This window comes from Lactuca virosa, chromosome 4 (assembly GCF_052849685.1).
Source record: "Lactuca virosa cultivar CGN04683 chromosome 4, Lactuca_virosa_CGN04683_v6, whole genome shotgun sequence".
NCBI classification, from domain to species: Eukaryota; Viridiplantae; Streptophyta; class Magnoliopsida; order Asterales; family Asteraceae; genus Lactuca; species Lactuca virosa.
This window is the reverse complement of record NC_136429.1, coordinates 208,753,186-208,762,796: the sequence shown is the minus strand read 5'-3', so window position 1 is coordinate 208,762,796 and position 9,611 is coordinate 208,753,186.

Genomic DNA, 9,611 nt, shown 5'->3' with positions numbered 1-9,611 from the left:
TAGTTAGTTAGAATAAAAATGTGAAATTGTATGCTAATCCGTGAAAATGCACTTTGATTCTTTGTGATTCTTTAATGGAGTGTGTGTGATTAAACGGTACAGTAATTGGGGACTAAAAAGTTGAAAAATGGCACAAATCAAGTTTACGTTTGTTGATGGAGTATGTGTAGTTAACCAGGCATGTCAATGTGACATCATAATGGGAAGGAGGTTATCACACAAATTTTCATGGTTATTCACATATTGTTTATGATCATCGGCATCCAAGTCACAAATTGAAGAGCATAATATAAGATTAATCATTTCATTGAAAGGTTCAATGAATCTCAAAAGATCGAGGAATTTCATGGTTATTCACATCTTGTTTGTGTCCTTTTCACATACCTTAAATAAATCCGCGATTAAATTACGATATCCCACTTCTTATTCGAATTGTATTTTTGGATCCTAGCCTTGAACATTAATTTGGGTTAAAATATTTAAGGATAGTTAACTAACTAAAATCTTATCTCTTGTTTTAGATGTTTGGAAATGGTGATCCTCCTCCTCCTCCTCCAACACCCACTCAGAAGTTCCATCTCTTGTCGATCCTATCGAAAGATAAGCTTACTGGTCCTAATTATATGGACTCTGGATGTGAAATTTGAAGATAAATTTGAGATATGAGAACAAAGAGTATGTTATTGAGAATCCAATCCCAAAAATATACAAAGAAACTTTTATTCCTCATACACTTGTCGATTATAATTAACATGTTGACGCTGCAATCAAGGTTGCTTGCATAATGATTGCAACTATGGCACTCGACCTTCAAAATTCCTATGAGGACTACTGGCCTTACGAGATGAACCGAGCTCTTGCTCAAAGGTTCCACAATAAAGAAAGACAACAGTGTTATGAAGTCGTGAAGGCCCTTATGGCATGCAAGTTGAAAGAAGGGGAAGATGTGTGTGCTCATGTGACAAAAATGTAGAGACATGTAGAGAGGCTAGAGAAGATCAATTTGAACTTCAATAAGGAGCTTGTCATTAGCATGGTGCTCAACTCCTTGCCCATTAGTTATGATCAGTTCATCTTGACTTATCATTTGAACAATACTAAGACCACATTGATTGAGCATCATAACCTATTAAAAAATGTAAAAGCTAAAATGAAGAAGTTTCATTCCAATGGTTATACACGTTCCCTAGATATGACTATTCAACAACGAAAAGGAAAGAAGAGAAATGTCTATTTCTAACCCAATTGGAAAGGGAAAGCCCATACTTGAGAGTCCAATGGGTCAAAGGGAAATGTCAACTTCGATGTTCCTCCTGTAGGTGATCTGAAAGAAGTTATGTGTTTTTACTTTGCCCAGAAGAGGCATTAGAAGAGAAGTCACATGAAGTACTTAAAATAAGGGAGAGAGGTTAAGGGCAAGGTGTCTGGCACTTTGATAGGTTTTGATACGTAATAAAAACTAGACAATGGAAGTTTTAAAATTTGCAATAAATTGTTGAGTATATTTTCAAAACAAAACAACCAAGGATGCTTTTAAAGAGGTTAGAATATTAAAACCAAGCATAGGGTGTTTTAGAATGACAACCTTTGGAGCCTTTGGACCCTCTTGGATTTGGGGTTTTGATGAAGATGGAGAGAACAAGGAGCTTGAACTTCTCTACAAGTATCCACCACCGAGATTAAGGCACCAAGAATTGCTAAAATCTTTCTTGTATGCTTTTGTTCTTTAAGCCTTTAAGTTCTTAACAAATAATCACTAAATGAAGACACAAAGTAAGCACCAAAAGCAAACAACAAATTTCAAAAGATTCAGAGCTTTTATGTTTGGAATCTCACGACTTTTTGAAGGACTTTATAGGCAAAGGACTAGCTCATTTCTTATCCATAAGGCATCCTTATAGAGTCCTATGCAAGGTAAGGTCAAACCAATAAAATAATCTACAGTATTATAAATTATAAAGGTAAGGGAGACAACGCATGGAGGTTGACAAGAAACATCCACCCTATCTTGAAACTTTCGGCCATAAGGCCTAGAAAGGGACAAAAGATGTTTGTTAGTTTCTTTATTCAACAAATCTAACTAACCACTTAATTAATGGTTGGCCAAAGTGTTCAAAAATTTTCTACCTGATTTACTTATCATACCATATGATATAATAACTACTTTATTGTTTCTTTTATTATTACTTTCATAAAAGAATAATAATTCTCTAACTAAATACAAAATTTGAACTTATTTACTAATAATCAAATACTTAATAAATATTCAGTAAGTACCAACTTGATTAATGTGTGACTCTGTATGATCATATGCCATTAGCAATATCACTCAATAATGATTCTTGAGCATATACATCCAACAATCTTCCACTTGCACAAGATTCATTATAGACTGACATAGATAGTGGTTGGCGTCTAGAAATGGGCCAATCACTGCCCTAACAACACATGAAGGGTTACTATCACTCAACATCCATTTCAAGAGTTCAAAATCTATAATTAAAGTATCAGGTAAGTGTATCGATATTCTCTTTGTTACAGACATCATGTTGGATATCAGAAATGGAACATAATCATTCTCATTTGACATCCAACTTTAAGTAAGGCACCTTAGATGTCTAACTCTCAACACATAAAAGGAACAAATCTCATCTTGAATACATACACACCCTTATATAGTTCATGTTATACCCAACGAAAGCTTTTATGATTTCACAGTTACGGAAAACGTTTAACTATGTCAAAGTATAACAATCTCCATATTTCTGGTCTTTAATACGTATCTCAGGTCGAAAGACATAAATCTATTTACCTTTGTTTAAGATTCACTTACGATAATGATCCATGAAGAGACTCTTGATGCAGGTCACAACAAGTACATATTAATTTGGATGCAACAGTTTGCTATTTCACCACTTAAAATCAACCAATCTAATTAATATTTGTCATATCACAGTTGCCCCCACAACAATGACTGACTATGGAAAATTTTGAATAATGACATTATTTAAGGATTAAATAACATGCTAACATAAAACACAATAATATTTAACACAAAAGAGATCTCCCATATATTAAATTTGATTACAAATGATTGATACATAGTTCAGAATATCCAGCTATTAGTAAAGTACATATTTAAATGCAATCACTAGCTAATCGAATACCGAATCCTTTTGCATGGATCTCAAAATTTTTGTTTGAGAAAGAATATTTGTGATTGGATCTGCTAGATTATCATCCGTATGAACCTTCTCAATGCGTATATTTCCTAATTCCAATTTTTGATGAATGAAATTGAATTTCCTTTGAATGTGTCTAGTCTTGGTGGTAACCATCAGGTATCTTGCAATAGCAATAGCACAATTGTTCTCACAAGGCATCTAAATGGCATTTTTGATGCTTGGGGCAACAATCAGATCACCGGTGAGTTTCTTAATCCAGTAAACTTATTGAGCTGCCTCAGACACAACTATATACTTAGATTATGTTTTAGAAAGTGCGACCACTTCTTGCTTTCAACTTTTCCAGACAATGACTGCTCCATTAAGTGTGAACACGTGTGTTGAAGCTAGCATCAATGTAACATCTTACAGTAAGCTCTTCCTCAACTCCTCCAAAAACTAGGAACATGTCTTTACTCCTTCTTAAGTACTTAAGTAAGTTCTTTACAACCATCCAATGTTTTTTGACAGGATTAGCTTAATACCTATTAGTTAGAATAATAACATAAGCCACATCCGGACTTATGCATCTATAAGCATACATAATTGAACCTACTACTGAAGCATACAATAAGTGACTCATTCTTTTCATCTCATATTTAGTACTACGGTTATCAGCCTTAGAAAGAATGGTTCCAAGCAGTATGGGTACAATTCCTCATTTCGAGTTATCCATTTAAAAGCGTTTTAATACTTTGTCAATGTATATGCTCTAACTCAAACCAATGAGTCTTTGGGATCTATCTCTATAGATCCTAATACAAAGTATGTATGCAGCACCCCTAGATCTTTTATTTGAAAGGACTTACTAAGGTAAGCCTTAGTCTCTTCCAATGTTGGGATATATTTCATGATTAGTAATATGTCATCAACATATTGAATTAGAAAATCATTTGGCCCCCACTTGACTTAATATATACATATGGTTCATCGAGACTTTATGACAAACCAAACTTTTTGATATTATCATCAAAACGATGATACCAGGCCCTAGATGTTTGTTTCAATCCATAAATGGGCTTCTTCAGTTTGCACAACTTCTTTAGGTTATTTGGTAGGAAAAAACCTTCAGACTGTTCCATATAGACATCCTCCTTAAGATATCCATTAAGGAAAGCAATTTTGACATCCATTTGCCATATCTGATAGTCGTAATATTCAATTATGGCCATGATAATCCTAATAGATTTAATCATAGCATCTAGCGAGAAAGTATCTTCACAGCCAACGCCTTGAGTTTGAGTATAACCTTTCGCTAGAAGTCATGCTTTGAATGTTTGTACATTCCCGTCCATGTCGATCTTCTTCTTGAATATCCACTTGCTTCTGATAACCCTACTATTAGGAAGTAAGTGAACAAAGTCCCATACTTGATTTTCATTCATGGACTGAATTTTAGATGTCATGGCTTCAAGCATTTATCAAACTCTGGGTATACAGTAGCTGCCTTGAAATTGATGGGTTCACATTGATCTATGAAGAGGACTTCCTCTTCAGGAATGACAAATCCAAATATGTCAGGTTCCTGACGAGGTCTACTTGAGCGTCGTACAGTTGGTGTGGTTTCCGATATCTAAAAAATAACTTCAAGTTCAAAAATGATTTGTTTATTATCATTCACAACTAAAGGTTGTGTTTCTTGAATTTCTTCAAGATCAATGGGGCTCCCACTTGCTTTATACAAGATAAAGTAATTTTCAGGAAACACTGCTTTTCGGGCTATGAACACTTGGTTCTCTTTTTCAGGAAGAAGTAATGACCCATGGTTTCTTTTGGGTATCCCACAAAGATACAGTTTTGAGATCTAGGGTCAAGATTGTTAGTAGTCTCTCTTTTAAGATATGCTTCACAACCCCATATGTCGCACCCCCGGACCTGACGGCGGAAACGTCCCGAGGCGGGTGACTTCATTGTGCAGTATCATAAAAATTGAATATAAATGAAACAGAGCAATCCAAACATCATACATTGAGATAACAAACTTATAGTGTTTACATATTGTATTTGTTCTTCGAGTTACACAAAAGAGACAGAAGCAGAAAATTCCAAACCACAGCGAAATAGTCCTGCATCCGCGTCCCCTGTTACCTGCTTACTAGATCCCTGAGAATACAAGTCGTTTTGAAAAGCGTCAACTAAAAAGTTGGTGGGTTCATAAACATTTTTGTATAAAATTCATTTTACACTTGTTTAGAATCGTTCTCATTGTACTTTCAGAAAATCCGATATTTTCTATGAAATCGTTTGAAGCCTTGCTTTGAAAATCATGGATATTTGTGTGCATATCATTACATTTGTTCATCCTCATAAGGAGTGATTTTGAAAAGTAGTGTAATTTGTAAAATCGAGCTGTGTTCGAGAATAGTTCTTTTGTATAGTAATAGCCAACCGTTTCCAGAAAATACCCTATTTTCAAAAAGAGAATATAGTTGTAAATCTTGTTTTTTCTTATCGAGTAAAATCGAGTGTGCGTTCTGGTTTATCGTTATCGAAATCGTATAAAATCGTTTTCTCCAGAAAATCCTATATTTTCTGCTATAAAATATTCATAAGTTCCGTTTCCAACTGTGTGTACTTGCATATGTGTGTGTTAGTTTATCGTTTTCAAAATCGTTTACAAACGTTTTCCATTAAGTCCTACGTTTCTAGATTTGTAAAGTAGCAGTATTAGGACTTCATACTTGTTAGATGAAAGAATCAACATGGCAATTGTGGACATTCTACGCGATGAAAAAGGACAGTCAACGCAACAAATACGGACCATCACTTATGATGTATAGGACAGTGAACACAACGTACCAAAATGTATTTATGAGGTTTTTCCTTGCATAAATTTCTAGATAACATAATATATTGTAGTGAGTCGTTATAACCATACTAATCTGACGGAGTGCCTGTTTTGGCGTTTCTCAGGCGCCCTCGTTTTAGAAAAGATATTTGTCACCCTAGACTGGCCTGTCTAGCTGTAGCGAACAGCGAAGGTGCGTGGTGTCAACCCCGTATAGATCTATACACAAATTTCCGCTCTCCCTCCAGGAGACTCTGGCTATAACTCCTTACAGGACTTTAGACGTACACAAATATTTTTATATTTAAGTACTTTTGAGATTTGTCTGACTAGAATATTAACAACCTTTTGAGAAATCGTTAGAGATCCATTAATTGTTAGATAAATAATGAAATTCGTACTCCTTGAATAGGGATATCGTTCTCGTTCCATATCGTTGATCGTGCTCGTTAACTGGGTGCTCGTGTTCGTTCCTTTTCGTTTATTGAAAAATAAGCCATTTTAGTCAAGAGAAAAAGTGTCAAGTTATAATTTTTGTAAATTTATAACTACAGGTTATGACACGCATTTTCTGTTTTATGACATATAGAACATTATTTATGTTCTTGGAGGTCTTACGACAACAGTTTATGACATGCAAATATTTTGTCATGAAAACTCTGTTTTCGTATATTTTCGTTGATAAAATTATTTATATTAAATAATTATAAATATTCACAAATAGTTGGTTAGTCTGGTAAAAATTCATGAGTATGACATAATATTCCAAGATAACCCTTGTATTTATGTTTGGCCAAAAATGATCTAAAATATTATTATTTCCATACTTTAATCATTTTCCATAATATTTTGTCCAACAACTTGTTTAAGTAAATATTAAAATAAATCATTATAGTTGTTGTTATAAAAATTTCGTGACTTATACTTGGTAACATACTAGTTCTTGATTCCAAATGTGTTTTGTGAGATATAATCCAAACTTTTGAGACTTAACCAAAATGTCGAGTTTTTGGACTATTTACAAGAGTTTTCATACTTAAACACATGTAAGATGGCATGCATACACAATAAGCAAATAACTCATGATTTGCACAAGACTTTGACTTGTATTCTCCCCCAAAAACAATAGAAATCTCGAAAAAGTAGGGGTATGAAGCTCACCTTGAGTTGGTTGAGGAGTTGTTTGGAGTGATGGAGTGAAGATCTCAAGCCCAGACTTTGGCTGAGATGAGGAACTCCTCTTGGAAGAATGTTGTCCTAAGGTTGATTATCACATATTATTATGAGTAAAATAATATGGATTCATCTTGAAAATTATATAAAAATTTGATGAGTGGAGAAACTTACTTAAAACTCTAGATAGAAGTTGAGAATTTAGTTTTCAACCAGATCTTGTTCTTTCTTTTGAGATGAGTTCTTCATAGAAAATGAGAGGAGTTTTTGAAGGAAAAGATCTTGAAGAAAGATGAAACCTCCAGGGGAAGATGGAGTAAAAGTGAGGACCAGTAAGAAGGAGTTCTTCTTTTGTAAAAAGGAAGGGGAGTTGATTTGATGTATGCTTGGATATCTGGAGGATATTGCTTGTTTGTCCGCGATTATCTTGGAACTTGTTGAAATGTCGCATCATAGAATCAAAGGTTTTTGTCTTATTCACATCTTATGTGTTAGAAAAATATCTTAAAATGATGAAATGATGACATGGTTCGAAATCCGGAGTCAAATAGAGAATTCTGGGGTCAAATAGAGAATTCCGGAGCCAAACTATGGGTTCCGAAGCCTTTAGGTGAGTTCCGAAGGAAAGGCTTAAGTTCCAAATTTGACTTGATAGTTTTGAAGCTCTACTCAATGTTCCGGAGTGGGATTCCGGAGTCACGCCTCCAACTTTCGGAGTCAGGTGTGAAATTCCGAAGGCAGTTCTCATTTCCAGAGTCGTTTGGCAAATTCCGTAGTCAAAGTTAGACAACGTGTCCGGACCGAGCTACGAAAACTTCCGGAGTGGCGCGAGGATTTCCGGAGCAAAAATGAAAGTTCCGAAGCACCTACATTCCGGAGTCACTTCTGATGGTTCTGAAGATGGGGTTTTTCCGGATCAAGGGAGTTCCGAAGTAGGGTCTGTCCGGGGCATGCTAAATTTCCGAAGCGGACACGAAGGCTCCTAACGAGATTGTCCGGAGTGATTATTCCGGAGCGAGATTGTTTGGTGCAAGGTCATTCCGGGGCACCTTAATTCCGGAGTCATTTTTGAAGGTCCCGAAGTGCGAGAATGCTCAGTTCCTTTATGAGGTCCAAAGCTTCCGAAGGGTTCCAAACTAGGTTTTCTCTTCTAAGTTTTCTACCTTTCATTTTGAGTTGGTTTTGACTAAGGAAAAACTATATAGAGAGATTTGGGATACATAGAGAGATTTGGGAGAGATTTCACATACATGGAGAGGTTTGGGAGAGATTCGATATACTTGGAGAGATTTGGGAGAGATTTCACATACTTGGAGAGAAGTGGGAGAGATTTCACATACTTGGAGAGATTTGGGAGAGACTTGAGTTACATGGAGAGATTTGCACTCTATCTTTCCATGGTCCATTAGGAACCATAAATTAAACTTTTAATGTGTTAGCACAAGTCTCACAATAGTTATTGCTTTCATGAGGACGAAATTTCCTAGCCAAAATGCTAGTTGTGACATCATCCCCCGTTAGAGGGAATTTCGTCCCAAAATTCTTTCGATAGATAGGGTCCTGAATATGGGAATAGGTGAAGGTACTTTTGATTTATCTGGTCTTTGCGTTCCCAAGTGAATTCCGGCTCGCGTCTAGCATTCTCTCGAACCTTCACAATTAGGAAGCGGCTTTGTTTTATGTACTTAACCTTCCCGTTCATTGACTTGATAGGCTGATCAATGATTAGTAGGATCTAGTTCCCTTTAGTTTTGTCTAGTGGAACCGGGAGGGTTTGTCCGATAGACACTTTCTAGGTTCGACACATGGAATACAGGGTGTACGTCCCTAAACTCGGAGGGTAGTTGGAGTGTGTAGGTTACCGGACAGATCCGCGTGAGGGTCTCGAAGGGTCTGGTGCATCGGGAATTTAGTTTTCTTTTCCTTTCGACTCGTGTCACTCTTCCCCGAGGGGAGTTCTTAAATAATACCCTGATTCCCTACTTGGGATGTCAAGGTTTTAAGATGTTATCTGCATAGCTCTTTTGTCGGTGTTACGATGTTTGGAGTCGTGTTTGCGTTCGGACTATCTTTTTCGTGGTTTCTCGAATAATCTCGGGTCTAGTGAGTGTGCTATTGGGCGTTTGTCATCCTAGCGGCTGGGTATCTCCCATCTCAGCCTAACAGAGGATGATCTGCACTCTGGCCACGCATGACCTCGAAGGGTACAACTCCAATGTTTAAGTGGTAGTTGTTATATGTGTACTCGATTAGAGGCAGGTGGGTATCCCAAAATTTGTCAATGTGCATTACCCATTCTTCTCTTCGGGATGTGGGTTCTTGTTTACCTTGACCTCGACAGGTGGGATTTCTAGAGCTTCGGTGGTCTGACACTTATGAGTGCTGAGCACATGGAAGGTGAAATGTCCGAAGCTAGGTTCTTAGGT